The sequence below is a fragment of the Thermobia domestica genome, chromosome 13 (assembly GCF_964235325.1).
Source record: "Thermobia domestica chromosome 13, izTheDome1.hap1.1, whole genome shotgun sequence".
Taxonomy (NCBI): Eukaryota; Metazoa; Arthropoda; class Insecta; order Zygentoma; family Lepismatidae; genus Thermobia; species Thermobia domestica.
The window spans coordinates 178,174,846-178,190,004 of NC_137466.1; the positions used below are offsets into that span (position 1 = coordinate 178,174,846).

The 15,159-nt window shown below is 36.6% G+C and overlaps 1 protein-coding gene across 2 annotated transcripts in view; it reads right to left on the reverse strand.

Annotated features, from left to right (window-relative positions):
- Nucleotides 1–1,085, reverse strand: part of LOC145668802 (myo-inositol 2-dehydrogenase-like) — a 30,804-nt gene extending 29,719 nt beyond the window's left edge. Inside the window, exon 1 of one of the 2 annotated variants that reach the window (XM_081736969.1) lies at nt 972–1,085. The gene's annotated coding sequence lies outside the window, so the exon portion shown is untranslated. Of the gene's footprint in view, nt 1–854 lie in introns of both variants that reach the window. The other variant, XM_081736968.1, reaches the window with a different exon arrangement.
- Between the last annotated feature and the right edge of the window lie 14,074 nt (nt 1,086–15,159).

A 15,159-nucleotide genomic window follows, 5' to 3' on the forward strand; every position in this document is an offset into this window, starting at 1 on the left:
TTTAAAAATCTTAATGCCTGCCACCCTAATTTAGTTTTTTCTGTAAAAAACATGAAAAGTTTTATATACACAACTAGCAGAATACCCGTTCTTCGCACGGGGAGAATGCATTTCATTTTGGACATAAAGGGCAATGGGGGCTGAATTTAGATTTAATCGGCATTAGAAGTGTCACTATTCATCTCAGCGGCCCGAAAACTATGGATTCGACACTAATATCGGTCATTTTCGATCAGTTTCAAATATCTCCCCTTCCCCTCCTCTAAATCGCAACGTCAAAATGAAATGATAACAACTATCACTAGCCCGAACCTCATCTATGTTGAAAATTTGATTGACATCGGTCGGGTACCGGTAGTTTAAGAGGTATGGAGTCACAAACATAGTCACTTTTATTTTTATATATACTGTATATAGATTAGTCCTGACATTAAGAAGGCCCTAGTTCCCATAGCTTTAGGTTACCATAAATCAACTATCTAATTGATTAATCTAAAAGCTGTGACAGCAAGTAAGGTGTTAGCTTATGTCAGGAATTTTATATGTTGCCATGCAATGCGCTCATATCCTTACTTACATCTTTTAAATGTACAGTAGGAGCGCAATAGATCTCAAATACAGAAGATAAAACTTTTGAAATGGTGTTTTCGTTTATCCCATGAATTTAAGTATAATACCCCATTAAATATATATTAGTATTTTACTTGGGAAGGGCTTTAGCTTCCTTGTCCTCTTCCATGAGCTTACTGTTATGTTACAACATACAAGGAAATCTGAACTACTTCGTGACCTTCAGTAGTTAAATCAAACCAAAGCAATTAATTTGAATTTGATTTTTAAACTTAATATCTTACCTCCTGCAGATGTAAACTATTCACTACCGATCCGTCTCTTCTTATGAATTAATGTATTAAGGATAGCTAAACATGTAAAGATTGTTTGCACATAAATCCGCCTAAAATGATACTAACCAAAGAAGAGTGAGGAGGGCAATTGATAGAGATGAACCTGGGACTATTGCCAATAATGACTGGTAATCTCTGATAGTTTTATTTGTATGCTTCGCACGGTAATCCAGATATAACCAGTGACACATATGCTGCAAAGGTTCACTGAACAACCAACTGTTGAGTAAGAAGTTTGGATTAGGTGCTTTTCTTTTTCTTTAGTCACATTGGCTACCCATATGTCTATCTTTGGAACGAATTTCATCAGTGTAATAGTGAAACAACGAACTACATGTACATGACCCAATGACCACTTTCTTATCTAATAAATTATATTATAATCTATGTTCGTTCATTGTTCCTATTGCACGATGTCAGTTGGTTCTCTTCTATTATCAAATTGTTATTTAATTAGCTCAACACGCAAAAATAATCAACTGTAACGAGTTTTTTTTTTTTTTTTTTTTTTTTTTTTTTTTTTGTAAATTTCAATATATTGTGAAGTCAACTTCATTACGTATCGGTTTGCGACAACCAAACACAAAATTTGCATTCTAGTTTGCCATAATTGGCATAGCATTTATAAATTGCTTGCTGCGTTTTCTTTTTCTTTCTTTCTTTCTTTTTGTGTGTGAGTGTGTGTATGTTGCTTGCGATCCGCATACTTTACGAAGATTGATACATATTGACACCTCTTATCTATTAAACAGAACGAATAGATACATGATTCATTTTAGTTTAAAGGAATTATGGAAACACATATTAGTGAAACAAGTATTTAAGAAGAAGAACAGTGCATGTTGTGGGTTCCTGAATGATTTTTTAAAGAAAAATATTCTTAAAAGATTTCTTGTGGAGTATTGAAAATGAAATCCTCAGTTTAATTTTCCACATTATGCTCTATTGGTAAGTGGAAATAAATGTGATGGATTGATTGGTGCAATAAACATCTGGGGAAATGTCTGGTGCAGGGAGATCCTGATTGGGGCTAGGAGGAACTTCCCTTTGAAAGAAAATTCCCTCTGATAACTTACTGGGGGATAAATTAATCGACACTATTCCCAGAAGTTTGCAAATTAATTGCCCAATAATTCATATGTAATTAATGAGTAAACTAGGGATTAACGGATCTCTAACCTTACACAGTTTAATCGTTATGGATATTCAAATATGTGAACTATCTATGTCGAAACATTCCAGTGCGAAGAGTTTTTGTTTCACACTCCTGTCTCCTCTCCTCCCACTTCAACTTTATTAGAATATCGCACCCTGGCCTGGGCTAACGAAAGAACCCCAAGAAAGTCATCGAACACAACGAACACATCCATTGGGAATAAATAGCTTTACTGTTGATACCCTAGTAAACATCCAATTATCAATCACAACGAGGCCATCCACTAGAAAGTGATATGATTTGGGATCGAATCAGGAACTCGCACCAGAAGTGAGCACTCGATACTGAGGTACTGTGCCCACTGTGAAGTATTTAATGTATTACAGTAAAATCACGCCAATCCGGACCACTCTCGTCGGGATATCCGATTAATTCGGATGGGATTTGTTTTAAATATATATAGTCAAAAAGTAGGATTTTCTCCTGTACTGCGTAATTTTTGACGCCCTCAGTTCGAAAAAAAAAAGAAAAGTATTGCGCCAAAATGGTTAGCACTAGTTTAGGCAACAGAAGTATGTTAGGAAAAAAAAGAAAAGAAATTTTAGACGAAGCTTAAATTAAAATTATAATATTACCAAACTAAAATTTGTATTACGTGCATTTTAAGGAAAATTTCGTTTTTTTTTTTCAGACTTTCAGTGACCCGGACATGGTCCAGTCTCATCTAGTCCGGATTAGCGAGATCCTACTGTAATACTGTGTGAGACAGAAACAGAATTGCGAAAATAAGTTGAAAAATGGTCAGAAGCCTTTGAAATGTCAGTACGGAAGAAACTGGCTAAAATTAATTGACTGAAATAAAAAGAAAAGGGTGAGGTGCTGAAAGCAGATATAAGATAGGGAAATAATATTGGAGATAATTAGAGATTTAAAAGAAACTTAGAAGATTGCTTGAAAAGAGAGAGACTGTGTTGCTCTAAGGCAGTCAATTCCAACTCGTCAAAGTATGACGTAGAAGCGGGCTTTTACGATCAGCTCTAGAGGAAAGAAAACATGTTGAATAAATAAGGAGTGGAAACGAATTAGGTGGAATGAAATAAAACAATGTAGGCAGTGTCCGGTAAATTCACGAGTAGTATATCTGCAAAACCATCAATTATACCTCGTTTGCCTATCATCCAGTGTCTTCTATCAACGTTAGGTTTGTTGCCATCTCCTTGCTCTGTGTGAGGTTTTCTTGAGAATACGAGCAGCAAACTGTGACGTCACACGGAGCATTCAGTCCTAAATTACTGCTCCAAGAAATATTATAAACGATAATGATTAAATTAGATTGAGGGAGAAGAAGATTTTGAGCCATTTTTGTTTGTTTTGTTATATTTTAGCGTTTTTTTTTAAAGCATCGATGCTATATGAGAAGTGAAGCTATAGTTTAAGGTAGTATCTGAACCAACGCAATGTGTTCAATGCTCTCTAGCAGGGGATCAAACCCGGAACTAAATGCAGTAAAGCATGCGCGCTATCCACTAAGCCAGCAGTGATTATTCTATCTTTTGTAACTCACTGACAGCACGAGAAAGAATGATTCTTCAAAACGGAGGACAGAAAGAATTCATATAATAAACCCAAATTTCTTATAGATTTCCAAGATGGATGAGGCTAGGAGTAGTGAAAGGGTGAGGAGCTACTACGTTGGTTAATAGTTTTCTATGTTAAGAAAAAAAATGCGTAATGTAAAAGTGTGTGAAACTTTTCAATTTGCAGCAAACTTGTCTTCCACTGCTCGTAATGACAGAATAATTATGAATATATAGGTTACGTTTTCTTGTGATCACAATACTAAAAACTTCCATAGTTTCCTACTACTCCGCATAAACGTTAAAAGTAGTCGTGTTACTTTTTAGTGTGAGACGGTAAAATATTTGCTAAAACAAGGAACGAACGGAAATAAGTATGTAAGCAAAATTGTACAATGCTTTTGTCGCCCCATGCAATGGCATCATTTATCGGATCGCCCCCCTTTCTTCAGAAAGAACAAATCATAAAAGTTAAGATTTTAAGTATGCTATCCCATCTTGAACAACTAAGGGGAGGGAAACAGCACTCGCACTCAGAAAGGTATAAACACTACAAATACAATTTCGTTGTGTCTGTTTTTCTTTCTTTAAATAATAATCTATTATATGAAAGATAAAGCAAACATATCTGCAGAGGAAAGATGGTAATCCTTTTTACAGGATTCAATATCGGGCTTCAATCTCAATATATCAGTTTGCAATTCCAGTGCAACTAGCTCTTTTGTCTTTATTTCTTGATTTTCCTTCTACATCTGTTAAAAAAAACGTATTTCCACCTTCATTGATAAGGAACTTGTCTATGACAAAGACAAGACTAGTTTTCATATTAAAACTGTGATAACTAACTAAATAGAACAGGTGTTAGCTACTGTTCGAGAATTGAGTTCTTGTATTTGTCAGCAAACGAGCAATTCATGCTGGGGTTTGTTTGACTATTTGCTTTAGCACTGTCCATATGACCTTAAACTAATGCGATCTAAACATGAATTATGAATTTAGTATTCAGATAGGTGAGCTTAGTAAATTTAATAACCATCATCCATGAAGTCTGTTTCCAACAAGAAATATTTATTTAAAATAATATAGTTATGACAGATTTTACCGCCCTTCAAAACTTGCCTCCCCGTGCAAATGCACGTGTTGCAGATATAGTAGAGCCGACCTTCATGCTGAAAGTTAATATTTTCTCAAAAATGAAAAAAAAAAAAAAGTTTTGAAATGCAAAAGGTGCATTTATGCTAAACAGTAGACCAACGAGAAGACTTCTTTTTCTTTCTTTTCTTCTTTTTCTTTCTTTTCTTCTTTTTCTTTCTTTTCTTCTTTTTCTTTCTTTTTTCTTCTTTTTCTTTCTTTTTTCTTCTTTTCTGTATTTCATACAGTAATGATAGATGGTAGATGGTACACAGAAATCTATCAATGTTTTTGAAATATGTTTACTGTTAAGAAATCTGGTATGCTAGTTAATTGTGCCACAAATGACTTAAGGACAAAAATAATTATTTTATTCATTTCACTAGTTCAGAAACGGGTCAAGTGTCATGAAATCTGTCACTGCAATATTGCTCATGCTTGATTTCTGACCCAATTTCGAGTAATGTTCAACAACTAATATTAAATAATAGATAAATGATAGACTTATAATTAAACGTGCTCAAGAACCACTACCTGAACAGAACAATATTTAGTAATCCTACCGTTTTCCAGATATTCCAATCTCACAGAACTTCTTTCCAACACTTTTTTGAAATGTATATATATAGTTATTTAGTTCGTATTCCCCTTTATGTGGTACTAACTACATATAATTTTTTTCAGTTTTTTGGTGTAATCTTAGAACGCAAATTTACTATAATTTCTTGTTGATTTAACTGAAACTTACTGATTTTTAACAAATATTTATACCGTGAAATATATACGTTCTAATTTTTTAGTACCGTATATTGAAACAGCTGATATCAGTCAGTCTACATTCATTGGTTATTATTATGTGGTGTGCTTGCTAATTACAGAAAACAAAATTGTTCGATGTACGGAAAGCTGACTATAACGCAGGTGACGAATGGTTATGAGTACACGTTAACCTTGTAAAAACTATTTCTTAAAACGTTCTCTCCGCTCATTGGCTGTTTCATAGTCGTGCCTCTCATTTCAATTACTGCTACGTTGTAGGAAAAGAAAATCGATACATTCTACAAGTTCATTACAAGCTGCGGGCTATTTTGCTTTTAATGTTATTAGTTCATTTTTCTGAAAGACCATTACATACTAGTTAAAAGTTGGTTGCGTCATGTTGCTAATACTTGGAAAGAGAAATTGCTGACGATGCCTACATATCAAAAATACGTCACAAAACAATTTATTTTAAAAAGTGCTTACGTAGAAGCTATTCATGATGTGTACAGTGTATTGCAAAAAGTCTATATAGGGTGATCACAAATAAATTACTAGTTATGATAATTATAGATAGTTATGAAAATTTGCAGAAAGTTTAAAATCATCAAAACAAATGCTCCTTTGGATATCCTTAGAACTGTAGAAGAAAAATATATGTTGCTATTTTATTTAGCAAAATTCTAACTATATTTTCGAGCACAATTTAACCAGGAATATAGGGAATTTCCACTAAAATACGCATTTAATACTTAAATTCAAAAATAAATATAAAATCATTGATACAAAATGTTCCCTTTTTAATATTCGGAGATATCAAGAAAAGAAATACCGTCCGAACTCTTTCAATATATATATATATATATATATATATATATATATATATATATATAGTGATGGCGAATCCAGGATATGATTAAGGGAGGGGCTAAACCATAGTTTGCCGTTTTATCCAGTGTAAAGCAGGATTGTATATCTGAGCGTCAAAGGGGCCCGGTATAGCCAATATAGCTCCCCTTGGATCCGCCCTATATATATATATATATATATATATATATATATATATATATAGGACCACGTCATGCATATCCCTGATGTCGACGTCATTTTTTGCCCACAACATAGATAGTGTGCGAAACTGCATAATTGTATCTTCACACAATAATGCCGACAACGGGTATCTTGATACAATAGTGTACACAACGGATTTCTATATAGCCAGGGATGAAGGACTCCTGAAAACTGATACACCGCAGCGCCGGAAGGTGGATCACTAGGTGTTCTCGGTGCTACGATAAACGCTGCTTGAATAGCGGAGCGTTGCCAGATAGTGTCGAATGCTTACTGGTGCAAGATAATAAAAGAAGTAATCATGGAATTCTGCTTGGATACTTATTGGATAAATTAGTTTTCAACCCTTACAGCAATTCACAGCTAAGTTCCGCTTCTCGAACTGCAACGTTAGAATCCAGGAATTAAACGGACAAATTTGGCAACAACGCATTATGGTGTTCTGCGCAAGTTTCTTCTCAAAATCTATTTCCTTAAATGTAAATCTATATTTAAATAAAATGTGAAACATAACACGAAAACTGGTCAATCAATACATCTATTTTGTAATAAGATCGTTACTTTCAAGTACTTTACACATTGAAATAAACATTTCATAAAATTGAGCACTTCTAGTAAGATCTAAGAGCAAGTGCCATCTTGTGTGCTCATTGCAAAACGAATCAAATGTTTTCTTGTATTTGTTCCCTTTTTCGATATCAGAAGACACAATCAAATGAACCAGTGTCTTGTGTTATAGCTGAAACATAACTTTCTTATAGTACAATATTTATAATATGTAACGTTTCGTTGCGCAGTAGTTAAGGGAATGAGCTAAATTATGTACTGACTTCCGGGTGGTGATCCACCTTAACCTTAGAAAGTACAACGTTCTTCCGGCAGGACGTAACGTCCTAAAAGTACTACCATGTTTATCTATAAATTAGAGTACTTTGTATACGTCCAGCAGGACAGAAAATTCTCCTGGTGGAAAGAGAATGAAATCTAGTTTTAGCGCAAAAAAGACTAATATTGGAACGACTGTTACTTCAATAATGGCGAGATGTTTTCTAAATGTGATCGTGTGTACGTTTACGCTCATTTTTGATCCACCAAACACCAATCATGTGTGGAGTCAGGGCCATGTCGTGGAGGGCCAGCGGGGCGACGGCCCTGGACGCCGAAATAAGGGGGCGAAAAATTCGGGAGAAAAAAGGAAAAAAGATAGGAAAAATTGCTTGGAATATATGTATGGGGCGCCGTCGTATACTCTCGTTCCAGGTGCTTATTTTCCACGGCACGGCCCTGTAGTGGAGTACAGAGAATTTCGGTGATAACTGGGAAACACTAAACCTACTCTTATATTGTTTATTGTATATTTTAAAATGCGTACTGCTGGAAGGTTTCCGTCCTTCCCGAAGGACAAACATTCTTTTCATTGAGGAGGTGCGTCCTGCCGGCAGGACGGCGGCTCGTGTACAGAAGTCCTTCCAGAAGAGCCTTCCGGCAAGCCAGAGGCTTATAAGGTCTATCATTAAGTAAAAGAAGAAAACATGAAGAGTACGAAAGCAGGTGTATTGAGTTTCTTATCATAATGACTATAGAGCGAACAGAGAGAGTTTCATTTTTTAAAATTATTACTTGATAACATATTGTAAGTAAAACCGAAAGTATAATAATTTGCTTCCTACCACCTACATCAAAGCAAAACCATTCTTGCTGTAAAAAATATTAAGAATGCACCCATGAACCACCCAATAGAACGCGAGGGTGTGTCCTGGGCATCAACCTCTACCCATGAAATTTTGCTAATGTCCTCTCTCGCGCTATACGAAGAACATCTTCCGAAGGAACAGTGTCGTCAGATTGCCGCTAGGTTTCGTTTTCTTGTTTGTAGTTTTGCTATTATTGTTGTTGTCATTTAATTCCAATAATTATTAGTATTCGTGCTATAGTTTTTTTGTTTTTTTGCCGCTCGTTCGCCATGTCTTCTAAGTTTGGCAACGTTGTTGGTACACTTCTATACTTTCTATTTTTTTTATGAAGTGTGCGTTCGGAAGACAGCTCACGAATCGTTCCGAATTCTTCCGATGCATCACATATTGGTAAAGGGCCCAGGCTTTACGAGTCGTCGCAGTCAGTATAGTTGCAACTTAAAAGGTGTTGTTTCAATTTAACTATAAGTGAAAATGGATAACGATAACACTGAACATGAATGTGCTTTGTTGTTTATTGTTAATTAGAATAAATAAAGAATTAGAACTTTTAATTAAACATTATCTTTAATCAATAGTGTACAAAGGGCCGAACACTTGGGCTCAACAACTTATCGTAATAAAATTAAAAAAGAGAATTATTCAGTTCCTGTTACTACCTCTGCCCAGAAAAAATAGGATAAGACTAGGGTTGCCATATTGCCCCATTTTAGCGGGTACCACCCGATTTTCAGGTTCTATATTCGTCCCCCGCTGAAACATATCTTAATCACGAAAAACGACCCGCTTTTTGGGATTGGAGAAAAATCTAAGACGACTTAGTTGATAAAGTGTTGGTGTATTCAACGTAAACCGCTACACCTCTGACAATCTCAATCGCGATTGAGTTAATTTGGACTCGCGCTAAGTCTCAGGCTCTGGGCTATCTGAGCAGTGCGCATGTGCAGGGCCATTTGCTAATAAGAGACCTGCTGTAATGCACAATGGTTTTCTTTGTGTAGCTCATGTGTTTTTAATGTAATGTATTGGAGGTTCTATACGAATGAATATACGTTTGTAGATGTTGTGACAAACATGCTTGAATTATTCATGCCTTCATAACCTACAAGAATGCCCAACGACAATTTCAAGTGTAACTTTAAAGACTCTTACAGAAGCGAATTTGCGTTTTTTTTAGCCAGGGCAGAACTCAGTTTGAAGCAAAATGTACACTCTGGAAAACTCAGTTTCGTTTGAAAAGTAGGCTGCAGGGAAGCAAACTGGACCCCACCTGATTTATATATATTTTGTAAATTAGACCACGAGGAACACGAATCTGAAGGAATTTTGACATTCCGAATTTCGGAACTCGAGATATTCGAACATAACGTGACCACGGAAGCAAAAAGAGACCCCACCTGATTTTTATATATTTTGTAAACTAGACCACGAGGAACACGAATCTGAAGGAATTTTGACATTCCGAATTTCGGAACTCGAGATATTCGAACATAACGTGACCACGGAAGCAAAAAGGGACCCCACCTGATTTTTATATATTTTTTAAACTAGACCACGAGGAACACGAATCTGAAGGAATTTTGACATTCCGAATTTCGGAGCTCGAGATATTCGAACATAAAGTGACCACGGAAGCAAAAAGGACCCCATTTGATTTTTATATATTTTGTAAACTAGATCACGAGGAACACGAATCTGAAGGAGTTTTGGCATTCCGACTTCCGGAACTCGAGATATTAAAACTTAAAGTTTAATATTGACGCTATATATCTATATGAAAAAACACAATATTCTCTATACGAAACATATTATGTTTTGTGAGATATATAAAGGTAATCAAGAAAGTTCTGTCGCTTTTTGTGGAGATGTGTTCAATTGGCCCTCACACCGTGAGTTGAATGCGAATGGAGATAAGGCGAAGGTCAGTTGTTGGTGTGGGTATATCCAACATTCTACCTGGTTCAGTGGCGGAGCCAAGGGTGGGCCTGGGGGGCCAGGCCACCTTGCTCAAAATCTTGGCCCCCCTAGCGGCCCCCCCACACAAAGTGATACTGCTATAGGTCGACAAACGGTGAGTTAATAGTGGCTACAAGTGAAACTACTACCGAAACTTGTCTCGACAACAGAATTACCAACTGCAGAATACCGTATGTTCCAATAGTCTGCGTTCCGAGTAATAAGCTCTATACTCGTTTTTGTTTGTAGTACAGCAAGATCTAATTTATCCAAATCTGTAAGGTGCATGCATTGACCTCAGCATCTGAACGTTCCTTTAAACCTATCCCTTATCTGGTTGTCTTCTTTGTTTTCGACAAAGAACAAAAAAAGAAAAAGAAGAAGAAGAAGAAGAAGAAGAAGAAGAAAAATCAGTCTGCATTCTGATTTGCTTCAATGTTGAAAGTCATACTAAAATAAGAGATGCTTACTTACAAATAGCATGCACTGCAGTAAAACTTTACACGTTGGACGAAAGAAGTCTTCATACACTAAGTAATTAATTTCCATCGATTAATCCAAGCCCCTCCTTCAAATCTAATCTCAAAACTTACAACTTACAACATTTAGCATCGACTACAGGATAGTAGCGTTATTTCAACTACATTTGAATTTATTTTAAGGCTTTAAAACATCTGAGACTCAGAGGATAGAAATAAGGGCAATTATTCAATAGGGCCACCGAGGAAGAATATTGGTAATCTCCTCAGTTGAAATGTTTATCCACGAGGGATCAATCACATCATCTTCCGAATCTTTAAGCCGGTGTTCTACCGCTGAGCTTTGGCCATTCAGTGTGGGTGCGAAGTGTTTGTGTATTTGAATTCACGTCAAATTCTAAAAAGTAGTGAAGGTAAACAAACGAAAGAAAGAAAAGGACCACGTATACTTCTTTTGCTGTAAGGAGTTCCGATTTAAATGTCTGCTCTAACACTGTTTGATATTAGGGAAAGAAAAACATATGTCCTCTTTTTGCTTCAAAGAGTGCTCACTTCATCATTTTAATAACGTAAAGGCACATTCATTACTCAGTTTTAAAGCTCAAGGGTAAAAGTAACCAAAAGTAATTGAGCTACGGCCACATCAAAACAAGATCCTGGAACCGGGGCAGTTGCCCGGGCGCCAGCAAACTAATATGTGTGTTTATTGGTGTAGATGTACATAGATGAAAGGGGTACAAATCGCAAATTTTGCCCTGGGCACCACAGTCTAGTTACGTCACTGATTAGGCTACCATTTTTTAGAGGGTGAAAGTTTGACATTTTTCTGAAATATTAAGAATACATGATAATTATTGGCAGTTTACTTTAAAGTGAAACTTAAGCTTCAAGAGCAAGGTTTATAATTTAAAGTGGGGTGTAACGGCAAATCACTGTCCTGTTAGAGTTCAGTTCCTGTTTCTGTGCGACGCTTGCCTCGTAAGCACTTTTGTCCTCGTACATCACATTTTACTTTATTATTATTATTAATACGAATACAGGTTATCTACCAAAGAACTATTTATATTATTATGCGGTATTAAACCAAATCTGGAATTTGTGATATTTATTTACTCCCATCATTCCATCCGGGAAATAAATGTCATCTATAAGAGATGGAATGTTTTCGGGTAAAATTTAATATGACTGCTGCCATGCTGTAACTTTGAACTTCGCCTTATTTTAAGTAGATGCACACATGTCGGAAGGTTTGATTCTTGTAGATTCACTAGTTCAAACGCTGTTGAAAATGTCGTCTGGAGAATATGACTCTCAACGAACAACATTCGAACAAATTTATCAAGAATATTTGTGGATATGCAAAGAAAATGATCCTAAAATTCCAGAGCCGGAAACAGATAGAATATAGGGGTTCCTCGTGGAAATGAACAAGACATTCGTCGTCGAAATATCACAAATTCATTTTGGATGAATCTCTTCCTTCATTGGAGGCAGAAAACGAATTTTCTAAAGATAATATACTAAGAGACATTTTTCTGCCTACTATTGATAAAGCAATCACTGAGACGGAAAAACGCTTTGGATCATGTAGAAAAATCATCAAATCAATCACCACTCTACTTTCTAAATTACAACATTGTGGAGCATAGACTATGGCCCAGTACTATGAAAGTGATCTGGAAATATTTAAATGTAAACTCAAAATCCTCCCGTTGATCTTTGCGTCTACAAAAAGGCATTCCTAGAAACTAACAAGTTAGATATAATCTCTGCGACTATATCAGTTTCTAGTGCTACATGTGAAAGGCCAATCTCATGTTTGAAAAGATTAAAGATATATAGGCAATTCAATGACTGATGATAGGTTGAAAAACTTAGTATTACTTTATATTGAAGAAAATTGCTAAATCGTTAGATCTTGAAGAAGTTGTTGATAAGTTTGCTGCTGCCCACAAGAATAGAAAGATCCTCTTTTAAGTAGAGGCATGAACCTCTAAGTTATTTTCTTGACCTGTAAAAGTGTATTTCTCTGCTTCCAGTAAATCAACCAGCCACACATATTTTAAATGCAGCGATTAAGTTACCACTTACTTATATTGGAATCAATTGTATTAATGTATTCTAGTTGTTTGAAGTAGTAAATTCATACATTTTCACCGTTAAAGAGTAAAATCATGAACAACAAAGATGAAAACATTCACCTTGAAAACACACACACATTCATACATACATACATACATACATATATATATATATATGAAAAAAATAATTCATTGCAGATGGCCCCCTCAAAATTTTCTTGGACCCTTCATTGGTCCCCCCTGAGAAAAATTCTAGTTACGCTACTGACCTGGTTGTAGCAGTTCAGTTACAACGTGAACTTGTGTAAGGACAGAGTGAATATGGAACCTCCACAGAGCATCATAAGGGAGTGTATGCTGTACGAGTTCAAACTTGGGTCAAACGCCATTGTAGCGGGGCGGAAGATATCTCAGGCCTTTCGTGAGGGTGTCGTGATTACGCAGACAGTGCAAGGATGGTTTTGCAAGTTTAAGGACGGTGACGAAACACTTACGAAAGACGCACCACGTGCCGGAAGAGCAACGCATGTACAAAATGAAGATCTTCAGGTAGCAATTGAGGCGAACAGTGGACAGACATGTGAGAAACTGGGGCTACAATTTAATATGAGTGGAGAAACCATTCGGCAGCACCTCCATCAACTTGGGAAGCACTACAAGTTGGGTCTATGGATCCCTCCTGATTTGACTCCGGACCAGAAGGCTATGCGAGCAAACACCTGTGTTTTTTTACTGTCTCGTCTGAGGAAGGAGCCATTTCTGGACAGGATGTTGACATGTAAAGAGAAGTGGGTCCTGTACGAAGCTCCACGGCGTCGTCATCATTGGTTAAAATCAAATGAACCGGTCCCAAAACAACTGAAACCCAGCAATGCAGCAGAAGGTTCTCCTGTGTGTTTGGTGGACTGTTTGCGACATCGTGCATCGGGAACTGCTACCGGCTGGTCAGAGCAGAACCTCAATGCAATTGTCTAATGTCAGCAGTTGAGCCGTGTTCAAGAAAAACTCAAAATCCTGGAGCCAGCACTTCTGAATCGCTAAGGGGTTCTCCCGTTACGGGACAATGCTAAGCCCCACACGGCTAGAATGACTCGGGACACCATCCTACGCCTTGGATGGGAAACACTATTGCATCCACCATACTCCCCGGGCATTGTACCGTCCGATTATCACCTGTTCCACTCCTTGGACACTCATCTTTGATTACTCCAGAGGTGCAAAATGCACTTGATACCTTCTTCGCTTCACGGCAAACCAAGTTCTACCGCGAAGGAATCCATGCCCATCCCGAACATTGGCAGAAGGTCGTTGATACTAATGGGTACTATTTTTTATCTTCCAGGTACGTCTTAGGTGACATATCGATGCTCTAAGGTGATAGGTCAAAAAGCGACAGAACTTTCTTCGTTACTTTTATACATACTACATAAAACTACTGTATAAGTTCTAGTATCTCGAGCTCGGGAAGTCGGAATGTCAAAATTCCTTCAGATTATTGCTCATTTTGGTCTAGTTTACAAAATATATAAAAATCAAATGGGGTCCTTTTTGCTTCCGTGGTCACTTTATGTTCGAATATCTTGAGTTCCGAAATTCGGAATGTCAAAATTCCTTCAGATTCGTTTTCCTCGTGGTCTAGTTTACAAAATATATAAAAATCAGGTGGGGTCCAGTTTGCTTCCTTGGTCACTTTATGTTCGAATATCTCGAGTTCCGACATTCGGAATGTCAAAATTCCTTCATATTCGTGTTCCTCGTGCTCTAATTTACAAAATATACGAAAATCAGGTGGGGTCCAGTTTGCTTCCCTGCAGCCGAAAAGTACATTAGAAGTGTCATCAAAGAAATAACTAAAAAAGAAAGAAGAAGAAGTGCGAAGGATCCCAGGTCAATATTCGTAAAACACAAGTTCACATCAGTACTTAAGGTTTAGAACCCCCCTCCCACTTTTCTGATTTTAAAATATGGCAACCCCAGGCAAGACTGGTTTGTTTGATTAAAGGGGGGTTCTAAAATATGGCAACCCTAGGTAAGATGCTTTTTTTCAGAAACACCAAATCTATATGAGACGAAGTCTGCTGCTTAATCATAAGACAATAATATATAAGTGAACAACCTGAAAATCAACTGACATCTCTGGTTCCCCACCCCCACGAAAAACTGTTTTCACATTTTCCAATCTATATTTCTTAACATACCACGCACCACTTTAATTTTTAAAAAGTATTCCTCCCTTTGGTTTTGAATGCTTTGCTATAACACATTATCCTATGTTTACATAAAGAAGGAATTGTCAAAGTAAATATTTACAAACTTACCACGTTCTGCTCTTTCAAGTAAGCAAGTTCAC